Genomic DNA, 12715 nt, shown 5'->3' on the forward strand with positions numbered 1-12715 from the left:
GGTTTTGCTGTCTTGGAGAGTTAATTACTCTCCTACTCCAAGACACTAGCCTGATCTATATTGGTGTTTCAGAGCCCTAGTAAATAAAAAGTTACTAAGTTGATTTTACTTTAAGCGTTAATTTTATGGCTTTCTTTAAGACAAAAGGTAGTGGAGATGAAACTGATGGTGTGTAGACTCGACCGAAATCCACTAAAAAGATGCACTTAGGATGATTTATACTAATTTTTCCTTTTCAATGAATTCTCTAGCTAAGAGAGTTGGAGAATGCAAACTTGATATAAAAACAACTTTCTTGGCAACGAAAACAAAGAACCAAACTCTTTATCTTTTCAAAACATACGACACATGACCACTAATCACTTCACGAAAATTCCTTTTTCTTTCAAAGACACAAATGCTACCAAAGCAAACTTTCCTTCAAAAGATATTTTTTGTATTTTTTCTAATTAATAAAGCATGTAAAACTTTAACAAAAATCAAAGTTAAAAAAGCTATGGCAATCAAATCAACTCAATTTTACTCAAAAGAAAATCTAAGAGAAAAGCACCTAAAGGTAAATCCAACGAGTCAAAAGCTTACTAAAGATGATTCCTGGATGTTTTACTCAGTCAAAATGTAACTAAGGACTAGTTAATGCAGAACCAAAAACCAGTCAAAACAAAAATCAAAATTTTTTGTTCTTTTCTCAAGAATAAAATTCAAAGTTCAAGCAACAAATTTTTTCGAGATTCGCAAAGAGAAGACACAAAGGTAGGTCTCTCACAAGGGTGATTTCTATGACAGGCCCGACTCCTAAGAGGACTGAACAAAACCAAGGAGATCCAAAGTTTGACAACCTCTAACGCCAAAGTCACTACAGGACCAGTTAAAAATCAAACCCTAAGGCAAAATCCCTATGAATTTCACTAAAACCCTCGACACTGACGAAACAAGCTTAGGTGAAGATTTATGGCAGAAAACTAGTGGATCTGGGCAGAAAAAACAAATTAAAAACAAAATCTAAAAGGAAAAAAGAAGAAAATTGATATTTTCTTAATTTTGACAGGGTACGCAGGCAACCTGTTTGCACAGGTGCGGGTACGCTCTGTGCACAAAGCGACAGTGCGTACAGGTACGCACTGTGCTCGCCTCAGAGGCTGCGTACTTCTAGCAAAACAAAGAAAAACTAAAATCTAATTTAACCCTAAGCTAGCCCACCCAAATACACAGTTAGACAGCCAAAAACCAGAAAACAAATGACTTTTCTCAGATCAAAAGTTCATACAAAGGAAAAAACATTCACATCAATGGATTCCCCAGTGGAGTCGCCATTTTGTCATGCGGAAAGAGTCGACAGTGCGGACACAACCGACCTCCCTAGAAGCAAAAGCTTTCTAGTGACAAACAAGACAAATAAATCCTACCTTTCTCTAAACATGCATTGCAAATACAAGTAATCAGGGGATCTTTAACATACCTTTAGTCCAACGCTTTGTAGTAGTCCAGCCTCGCCGATCCGGATGAGCTCCTCCTTCTCTTCGAAACCTGCATTCACTAACAAGCCAAAATATTAAATAGCACCTGATAAACTCATAAAACAATACATATCCATCATACAGACCAAGGAGTATATGAAACAAACCATGAATAACAATCTGTTGAGAAAAATAAGTTCATTTGCATTAAAAGGTAACAAAAGGAACCATTACAACCTGAGCCTTGGTGTTGTGCAAGTCCCTCCTAGGGTCCAACAAGAGTTTTCCTTTACTTTGATCAGCTCACCCACTCTCAAATAAGGCTAGGAAAGGATGGGAATCTCTCCTCTCAAGCTTTACAAGGGAGTCCTAATTCCAGCAGCATCTACCCCTAGGAATGTTCAGCTTTCAACCTCTCTCCCTTTGGCCCAATGCCTGTATTTATAGTGCTCTAAAGGAAGTTATTCAGGTCCACCATCAATGGGATAAGCCCCTCTTTGGATGGGATAGCTCCCCTCTTGATGGGATAAGTTCCTCTTTGGTAGGGATACATGAACCATCTGGAGGCGCTTCATACACGTCAAACAAGCTTCTAGAATACTCTAGAAATGACCACAAGTAACTTTTTGGAGTGAAACTTGCGCCTTTTGACCTTTACAGGAGTACGCACCCATTTCTTTACATACAGAGTGTACAAGTACGCAGGTATTGTGAACTTGGAGTGCATACACGCAGGTAAGGCTAAGAGAAACTGCGTACCCAGAGATATATAGATTTTTAATGACTTTCTCTCTTTCTTGGAGTTTGACATGGAGAGCAGAGGTATGAGGCTTGCCAAGGAGGATAGTATGACACTTGATGGAGCCATACTAACTGCAAATAGTCATGGTGAAAAATTTTAGTGTAACAACAATGATAGATTTTTTTGAATACAATATCCAGTTTGGTTCATACCAAGTGATCCAAAGAAGTCTACATTTCATAGATAACTTTCCTGATGAAATTTTGGACAAAACACAGTTGCAAAGGTTCTTAGGGAGTTTAAATTATGTCTCTAAATTTCTTCATCATTGTGCACAAGAGAGGAAATTATTAAATAAGAGATTACATAAAGATCCCATTCCCTAGAATGAAGAATGCACAAAGGCAGTTAGGAAAATCAAAGAAAGGATTCGCAGAATCCAACCCCTGTGCCCAATTCAAGAACAATGGAAGAAAGTGATTATGACTAATTCCAACAATATTGGATGGGGAGATGTTCTTTGTCAAGAAAACCCAGAAAATAAAAACTCACTTGAAATATGCCAATACGCTTCTAGACTGTGGTCTACATCACAAGAAAATTAGGCCAGTCTCAAGAAAGAACTTAGGGCTGTTTGTTTGGGAATTGAAAAATTTAAATACTTTGTCATTTACACCAAATTCTTGGTTAAAACAGATTGTCAAGCTTTAAAGTTTGCCATTCATAAATGTGAGTTTGAAGATGCTGCTATGGTAAGATGGGTGATGACTCTCAGTCAATATGATTTTGAAATAGAATTCATTCCTGGACATAAAAATTCTTTTTCTGACATGTTGTCAAGGGAATTTTTATAGAAAAATTCCATTCACTCTTTGTCATGCAATTTTATCAAAAGATATGAAGAACATGTTGAAATAGAAGGCAGACAAGGATGGGTCAGATATGATAAAAGAGAAATCATTCTATTTCATGATGAAACATGGTACCCAGTATCTGAAATTCGTTGGAGAGAAGGAGTTCCTACTCTTTGGACTTGGAATGATCAAGAAATTGAGAATGATCTGGCTATCAGTGAGTTAGATTATTTGGTGCATATTGGCAATATTTCCTATGAACTCTTTTATGAAGAAGATAACAGGATTGGAAATTGCAAGCTTACTATCAAGTAGTTCAATAATCCTCTTAGGAGGACTGGTTTTGATCCTGAAAGGAAGGAGACTGCCTTTTTCCAATGCATGAATTTAGAAAATATTTCCTCTAACTTTTTCTATCATCTACAGTTTGATTTCAGGTACGAAGATTGGCCAACAACAAGAATGAATCATGAAGATCCTTTTCCAGCCTAGTTTCTCAGATGGTGGAATATCTACGAACTCATTTCTCTCTTGATAAAGCTACATGCTTTATGTCGACTAAAGATTGATGGGTTCTTAGAACCACATGCACACTTGATAGGAATCTTGTACAAACATGTCCAAGATATCACCATGATCGAAGATGTTGATTTTATCAGCACACTAAGAAGATGTGGACATACTCATTGGTTTGTCACTCTTGAATTCACTGCATGAAAGTTGACAACTAATGGAGATGGGACTCAAATGGAATATAATGAATTCCATCAGCAATCCGATCCAGAAAAAAATCCTTTCATATCTATTAACTCTTTACAACCACCAGAAAATCACGAGGATGTGATTTGGGAATCCGAAAAAGAAGTCCATGTGCAGTACTTCACAAATTATCTTTTGGAAAGATTCTGAGATTAGCATTATACACATCCCCAGATCAATCATTTTGTACTCTAGAATATCATGTCTTCTCTTGCCGACAGTGGTGCAAGGATGTTTGTTTGTATATTTCTTCGTAAAAATAAATATTCTTTTGTACATTTCTCTTTTCTCGTAGGCTTTTGAGTAAAAGGATCTACTTTGTATTTTGATAGTGGAGTCGTCCTCGATTCAGTCCTCATATGCCAGTTGGCTTTCCAAAAGGAAAAGGGACGAGATAATGTAAATTGTCCATTCACACCCGAATCTAGACAATCTTTTAGTACAAATATTTTATTTCGAGTCATCAAAACCTCTAGCCATGGGGTTAGATGAGGGGGGGTAGAATTATCTATAAAAGGTAAATATGACCACATTTCAGGTGTGTGAGGAATAGATGTATGTGTGAGTATTATTTGATGAAGTTTGTAACTGACTGTCTGTTTGGTAAAAAATAATGTTCTTTATTACCAAACAGATAGTCGGTTACAAACTTCATCAAACAATACTCACACATACATCTATTCCTCACACACCTGAACTCCCCTCAAATGAGTTCATCTTTACCTTTTATAGATAATTCTACCCCCCCATCTAACCCCATGGCCAGAGGTTTTGATGACTCGAAAGAAAATATCTGTACTAAAAGATTGTCCAGATTAAGGTGTGCATGGCCAGTTCACATTATCTCCTCCCTTTTCCTTTCAGAAAGCCAACTGGCATATGGGGACCGAATCAAGAACAACTCCACTATCAAATTACAAAGTAGATGATTTTACTCAAAAGCCTACAAGAAAAGAGAAATGTACAGATGAATATTTCTTTTTACGAAGAAATATACAAACAAACATCCTTACACCACTATCAGCAAGAAAAGACATGATATTCTAGAGTACAAAATGAGTGATCTAGGGATGTGTATAATGTTGATGTCGGAATCTTTCCAAAAGATAATTTGTGAAGTACTGCACATGGATTTATTTTTCGGATTCCCAAATCTCATCCTTGTGATTTTCTAGTGGTTGTAAAAAGTTAATAGACATGAAAGGATTTTGTTCTGGATCTAATTGCTGATGGAATTCATTATATTCCATTTGAGTCCCATCTCCATTAGGTTTCAGCTTTCATGCGATGAATTCATGAGTGACAAACCAATGAGTATGTCCACATCTTCTTAGTGCGTTGATAAAATAAGCATCTTCAATCATGGTGATATCTTGGACATGTTTGTACAAGATTCCTGTCAAGTGTGCATGTGGTTCTGAAAACCCATCAATATTTAGTCGACATAAAGCATATGGCTTTATCAAGAGAGCACTGAGTCCGTAGATATTCCAACATCTGAGAAACCAGGCTGGAAAAGGGTGTTCGTGATTCATTCTTGTTGTTGGCCAATCTTCGTACCTGAAATCAAACTGTAGATGATAGAAAAAGTTAGAGGAAATATTTTCTAAATTCATGCATTGGAAAAAGGCGGTCTCCTGCCTTTCAGGATCAAAATCAATCCTCCTAAGAGGATTATTGAACTGCTTGATAGTAAGCCTGCAATTTCCAATCATGTTATCTTCTTCATAAAAAAGTTCATAGGAAATATTGCCAATATGGACCAAATAATCTAACTCACTGATAGCCAGATCATTCTCAATTTCTTGATCATTCCAAGTCTAAAGAGTAGGAATTCCTTCTCTCCAACGAATTTTAGATACTGTGTACTATGTTTCATCATGAACTAGAATGCTTTCTCTTTTATCATATCTGACCCATCCCTGTTTTCCTTCTATTTCAGTATGTTCTTCAGATCTTCTGCTAAAATTGCATGACAAAGAGTGAATGGAATTTTTCTCTAAAAATTCCCTTGACAACATGTCAACAAAAGAATTTTTATGTCCAGGAATGAATTCTATTTCAAAATCATACTGATTGAGAGTCATCACCCATCTTACCATAGCAGCATCTTCAAACTCACATTTATGAATGGCAAACTTCAAAGCTTGACAATCCGTTTTAACCAAGAATTTGGCGTAAATGAAAAAGTCTTTAAATTTTGCAATTCCCAAACAAACAGCCTTGAGTTCTTTCTTGAGACTGGCCCAATTTTCTTGTGATGTTGACCATAGTCTAGAAGCGTATTGGCATATTTCAAGTGATTTTTTTTTTTCTAGGTTTTCTTGACAAAGAACAGCTCCCCATCCAATATTGTTGGCATTAGTCATAATCACTTTCTTCCATTTTTCTTGAATTGGGCACAAGGGTTGGATTCTGCGAATCCTTTCTTTGATTTTCCTAACTGCCTTTGTGCATTCTTCATTCTAGGGAATGGGATATTTCTGTAATCTCTTATTTAATAATTTCCTCTCTTGTGCACAATGATGAAGAAATTTAGAGACATAATTTAAACTCCCTAAGAACCTTTGCAACTGTGTTTTGTCCAAAGTTTCAACTAGAAAGTTATCTATGAAATCTAGACTTCTTTGGATCACTTGGTATGAACCAAACTCGATATTGTATCCAAGAAAATCTATCATTGTTTTGAACAATTTCATTTTAGTCTCAGAGAGGACTATCCCTTTTTCTTTTACTCTTTTGAGAAATAGTTTTAGATGTTTAATATGAGATGGTATATCATTTGAATGTATCAGAATATCATCAATGTATTTCTTTAAGAATCCCTCCTTACCTTCAAATGTTTCATCCATTATGCGTTGGAAAGTTGATGGAGCATTTATGAGTCCAAACGGCATTATGTTCCATTCAAAATGACCTCAAGTAACAAAAACAATTGTTTTCCATTTATCAAATTCTTTGATGCCTACCTGCCAAAATCCTGATTTCAAATCAAATTTTGAGAATATCTTTGATTTGGAGATCTGCGTTAGGGTTGTGGAGGGATTTGGAAGAGGGTAGGCATCACAATCTAATAGATTATTCAGTGGTTTGTAGTTTTCCACTAACCTTGGTTTTCCCCTGGCAATTTTTGCTTGCTTATTTACATAGAAAGCAAAGCAGGCTATTGGACTTTTACTCTTCCTAATCAGGCCTTTCTGTAAGAGACTCTTGATCTCTTCTTTACAAAGAGTCATCTGTTCTTGATTCAATGGAATAAGCTTTGATCTTCTTAATTTACCACTAAAGTCATTTTTCAATGGTAACTCAACTTCTTGTTTATGCACATGCCAAAAGGCATTTGGGTCTTCAGAGCAACATTCTAGAAATTTATTTTCAGATTGGCTATCGCCCTGTCGAATTTTCCTTGTTCAATGTTTTCATCAATTTTTAAAATTTCCTTTTTCTTTTCCATTTTTGACAGTAAGGTTTCTAGCCTTTCAATCCTTCTAATTCTATTGGGGGAGCTGGAATTTATAAAAGGGAAAAATAACTCTTTACCTTCCAACTCAAGAAAATAACCATATCTCTTTGTTTGTTGATCAAATTTTGCTCCATGCTTTTGGAAGTTCTAGAAGAAATGTGTTCCCAATTACATTGTGTAATCCATCCCTGTAACAATGGGGCAAACAACATTTATTCCAATAGATTCGGTTAGGAAAATATCAACCAGAACCTCTGAAGTTGTAATGATGTCTCCGCTCGCTGTTGTAACTTTTGGACAAGTAGTTTGTCTCCTGAGATGAGTATCAACCACTGTATTATTTACAATGTTTAATCTTGAACCAATATCCATAAGGACTTTCCAGTATTCTACCTTAGATCCAATCCTGACTTTTAACTTGATACAATACATAACATCTCCATTAATCTAATTGTATCTTAATCCTATCATTTCATCATCATTCTCATCATCAATGTTGGGTTCTTGAATTTGTATACCTAGAAAAGGTTTCTGATGGAATGTCCAATTCTGTGTTTGGGTAGAAGTTGAAGGTTGTTCTACTTTTATTTTTATGATTTGATAGTCTTGGTGACTTTCATTACAAAGCCTTCTGTTCTCTTTTACTATCTTCCTTAGATCTTTTATTGCCTGGTGGATACTAGGAAAATTTTGGGGAAGATCTTCTCCAAAATCTTCTTGTCTGAATTGCCTGGTCAAGGCTTCCACTAAAAAAAGAGAAGCTGGAGGGACATATCATTTGTTAGGATTTCTTTGCTTGGCTGTCTTGGTACTTAAGTGATTTACCAATAATTTTTCATACATTTCTCTCAATTATGGATTTGTTGCTGCCATCATTTGCGTGAAAAGATTTCTAGTCTGTTCATCAGTTTCTATATTCTTCATCATATTCAAGGAATGACATTAACAAACATCTGGGTCACTGCATTCACAACTATCTCTGAAACATTCTGCACAATGTGGATCATTGCAGTATTCTTCTTCGAAGTCAGATGTACTAGAATCAGAATTAAATTTGTTAATATAATATGATTCTTCTTCACTCGTAATTTATTCACATCTATCAGGAAGATTTAAATAATTTATCTTACCAGATTTGTTTCTATAAAATACTTTCTTCTTACCTTTCTCTAATTTCTTCTTATCCTTTTCTTTCCCCAACTCTGGATAGTTTGGAGAAATATGTCCTTTTTTGTTATAGTGGTAACACTTAACTTCCTTGTTTCTTGAAAATAGTTGTGTTTGTTTGTAATCTTTTGGCTTCTTTTGGTGGATGACCTTTTTGCCTAAAAAATTCTTTGTTGTGTGCTTATTTTTCTTGTAAGCACGCACATCTTTCCCTTTTGAATTTTTTGGAGTAGAAAGGTGCCATTGCTTGCACAGTTGCTGATAGCCATGAGGCTTCTTTAGATTTGTGGCTACTCTAGCTATCTTCATTTGAGAGCAGAGTTCAACAATTATTGCTTTTACTGCCTGCTTGATTACTCCAAATCTGTAGTCACCAATACATCCTGGCAATTTGCTGACTATTGCTATTGACACCCATAATGGCAATGATGAAACAAATATTTCCTTCCATTTGGGTTCAAGAATGAGTTCTGGGGACAAAGTATGCAATCTATGCAAGAATTCATTAAAGTATTCATCAAAGTGTTTCATGTTATGAAGTTTCATAGCAACAAGAGTAATAGCAGTCAGACCATTATTTATCTGTGGAAAGCCAATACAATTGAAAGTAATGCCATAAAGTAAACAACCAATCATATTGTTTACTGGAAGTGAAGTAAACGGGTCCATATAAGTACTTCCATCAGCATTCTTTACCTGTGAATTCTCCCAATTGCTCAGCAATAGGGGATCTTTGATTGTTTCTGCTTTTAACCAATAATCTAAATATCCTTCAAAGCCACCAATAATTCTTCTTGTAGAATTTATGGGTCCAATGTCATCAGCCAGATAAGTCCTGTAGCATACCAACATAGAGTGCATGACTGATAACACTTCTACTTCTGTGCAGTTATCAATATTCCATGAGTATGTCAAGGAAGTTGACCAATCTTTGTGATATTCAGATTTCATCATGTCCCTTCTGTCTAGATTAGGGGACCAAGTGGAATTCCATGTAGACCTGGAAGTAGTTTCATGAACTGCTTCTTCATTTGGAATATTAAAATGAGCCTTATCTTGAGGGGAAAATTTCTGTACAAAATCCTCAAGATTTTCAAGTGATGGCTCATCATTGTTTATTTCAAGTTTGTTCAATCCCGTCTCTTTACTTTCTTCTAAGTCTCCATACCATTTGTTTTCTTATTTGTCTTCTTCATCTTCTGAAGCATTTCTCTTTATCCATTCAGTGAAAGAAGAGATAGCTGATGGATTCTTTTTTGAAAAAGCTAAGGGATTTGGCTTTAGATGGCCAAAGAAACTGGGTGCATCAAATGGTGTATAGGAATATGAAGCCCCTAGTTTTGGAAACTCAATTTCTGTTGGTTGTCTTATGAGACTAGAGACAGAGGATGAAATAGTCTAAGGCATTTGAGATTGAGGCTCACTAAAGAGAGTAGTGGTTTGTATGAATCTGTAGGATGTCTCTTTTTAAGTGAGTCAACAGAATTAGTGACATTCGAGACTTGCTTCTTGAGTATGTCAAGACTAGAATTGACCTTAACAATTTTTCTTCCTTGGATAATTGTTACATCTTGAATTTTCTTTTCTCTGGATAACTTGAGGTTATCCAGACTTTCAACTATATGTTTATCATTTTCTGCAAGAGTCTTGACATTCTCATTTAAACATACAGTAGCATAATCTTGTTTTTTAAGAATTCTAATCATCATTTCTTTCAAAATACTATTCATTTCTTCAATAGAGTTATGTTGTGTTCTTAGGAATTTTTCCAAACTGGAAAGAGAAAGATTAGTCCAATTTGTAGCTAAGACAAATTCTTTGGTTAAATATTCTGTTTGGACTAGGGAAAGTTTATAGATTTTTCCATCCTGTTGTCTGATGACAAAAATTTTCCATGGTGGAAAATCATTTTTTGTTTGACAGATCTGCCCATCAGAAAGTTCCCATTTATGTTTTGGAGGAGAACCAAATCTAAGCATGTTTATTTGCAGACTGCTGCAAATTTCTTTCACTAATTTTTCTCCCTTTATTCTTATGACCTACAAATTCCGGGGCAGGTTTGGTTTAGTCATCATTTTCTGTATTTTTGGAGAAAAATCAGGGCTTACTAAAGGAGATGGAATGTGACAGCATTAGATTCCATTTTTTCTTCAATAAAATTATCAACATCAAGAATCCTTTTCTGTTTTGCTTGATTTTTGAAATGTTTTCTTAGGGATTCTTCCATCTGATTCAAGGAAGGGTAATACCATTCATAAAAGGAAATCCTTTGGTTATTGGATTTCATCCAGTGTTTCCATTCCTCATCCTTTTGTTTATTGAAGCTTTTCTTTTCAAACTTGGGAATAAGTTTCGTTTCTTCAACATACCTGTTTTTTGATTTATGTGTGAAAATGTCCCAGTTGAACATTTTCTTCTTCCACATATCATCTGGATCATATGGAATAATTAATTTGAAGATATTCAAGAAAGAAATAATCTCTCTATCGAAAGGAATTTCCATTTTTTTTGGAATTTTATTCATTAGATTTTTTCTGTATAATGGGATTTTAGATCCATCATTAAATCCTAAACCTTTATGAGAATTCTATTGTATTGACTATATGATTATCTCTTCATGAATATTGAAGAGACGAGTTTTAGTGTAATCCTCTTCAGACTTACTTTTATCTTGTATAAAAGTAATCATGTTTATCCTATTTCTGCCATCTTGATTATCACCATGTGGGGTAGGTGGCTGTGAAGAGAAATGATAGTATGTTTTGGAACAGTGAGGATGATCACAAATAGTAGCTAAAGGGTTGCTAGATGAGGCAACATGATTCATGACCAAATTTTTGATTGATTCTAAAAATGTGGGATCTATTGAGTAGATAGGAGGCTAAGTATTTACAGAGTTGGAAATAGTTATAGACAGTCCGCCATGCTCAGCTTATGACTCTGGGAAGATGGTATGAATGTTTCCATCTTTAGAAGTAAAAATTGTAGAAGAATTTATAGGTGATGGTTTAGTAGGTTTCCTAATAAATTCCCATTTTGTAAACTACTCTGTAGGAGGTTTTAAGGTAGCTCTTGGAATCATCTGAGGTGCTATGAGATTTATTCCATAATCATGAGTGATTAATGTAGTGAATTCTGACTATGAGGAAACATATTTAACTACTAAAGGAGTGGTTTTTCTATAAAATTTTACAAGAGAAGACCACTAGATGGCAATATTTTTGCTATCATCATTAAATTCATCATATCCATGTGTCTATAATCCAAGCATGAGAGAATTTATTGCATTTGGATCTGTAAGGGCTATGGAAAAATCAGGGACATAGGACCATGATGCAGAGCCATAAGCAAGAGTACCTTGGCAACCACTAATGAGATCTTTGGGTAGAATTATCTATAAAAGGTAAAGATGAACTCTTTTGAGGGCAGTTTGCGTGTGTGAGGAATAGATGTATGTGTGAGTATTGTTTGATGAAGTTTGTAACCAACTATCTGTTTGGTAATAAAGAATGGTATCAGAGCCAAGTTGTATTTTTCTGAGCATATCTCTTTGAGTTCGTTGATATCTTGAATAGGTCTATAGTCTGTTATGCCATGTGGAAGGCGCTTGAAGACGTTGAAGGACTTGGATGTAGAACTTGAACTTTTGTTCTAAGAGAAGGCCACAAAACCAGCTCTATTTTCGATCATATTTCCAGCAATAATCAGTATTTACTTTTGAGACTCACAGTTCTATGTTTCGCACAAGTTATTTTGATCTGCTGCATATATATATCACTCTGTTTAAATTTTCTCTATATTATGGATTCTCGTCCTTCTACTAGTACGCGTCATGAATTTGGTGATAAGTCATTCGAAGAAATTTTAAAGGAACATGAAGATGCAGATATTGAAAGGCAAACCTCTCTTACACATGCATCTGTTGTACAAGAAAAGTCTGTTAATTTATTTTTTGAACCTATTCCTTCTGGATATTGGTCCCTTCCAAAGATAAACCCTAAAAATGTTTACAAGAATTTAGTATTACTAGACACTATCCAGTTTTGGAGATATAAGGTAAAATAGGAAGTACTACAAACTACCTCCAATAATAATATCCTTCATTCTTTAAACATTATCAATCAAGCCGAATTTGACGCTACCTGGAAAGCAAGATATAATTTTGCCCATTTTGGACATGTTCAAGTGGGAATCCAACCTCTACAAAAGAAAGGACAAGATGTTGCCTTTTTCTCCTGTATATTTGATCACCGATGGAGAGCTTTTCCCAAAG

The sequence above is a fragment of the Pinus tabuliformis genome, chromosome 2_1, assembly GCF_031772625.1.
Source record: "Pinus tabuliformis cultivar Carrire ecotype Pingquan chromosome 2_1, CPIR1, whole genome shotgun sequence".
NCBI classification, from domain to species: domain Eukaryota; kingdom Viridiplantae; phylum Streptophyta; class Pinopsida; order Pinales; family Pinaceae; genus Pinus; species Pinus tabuliformis.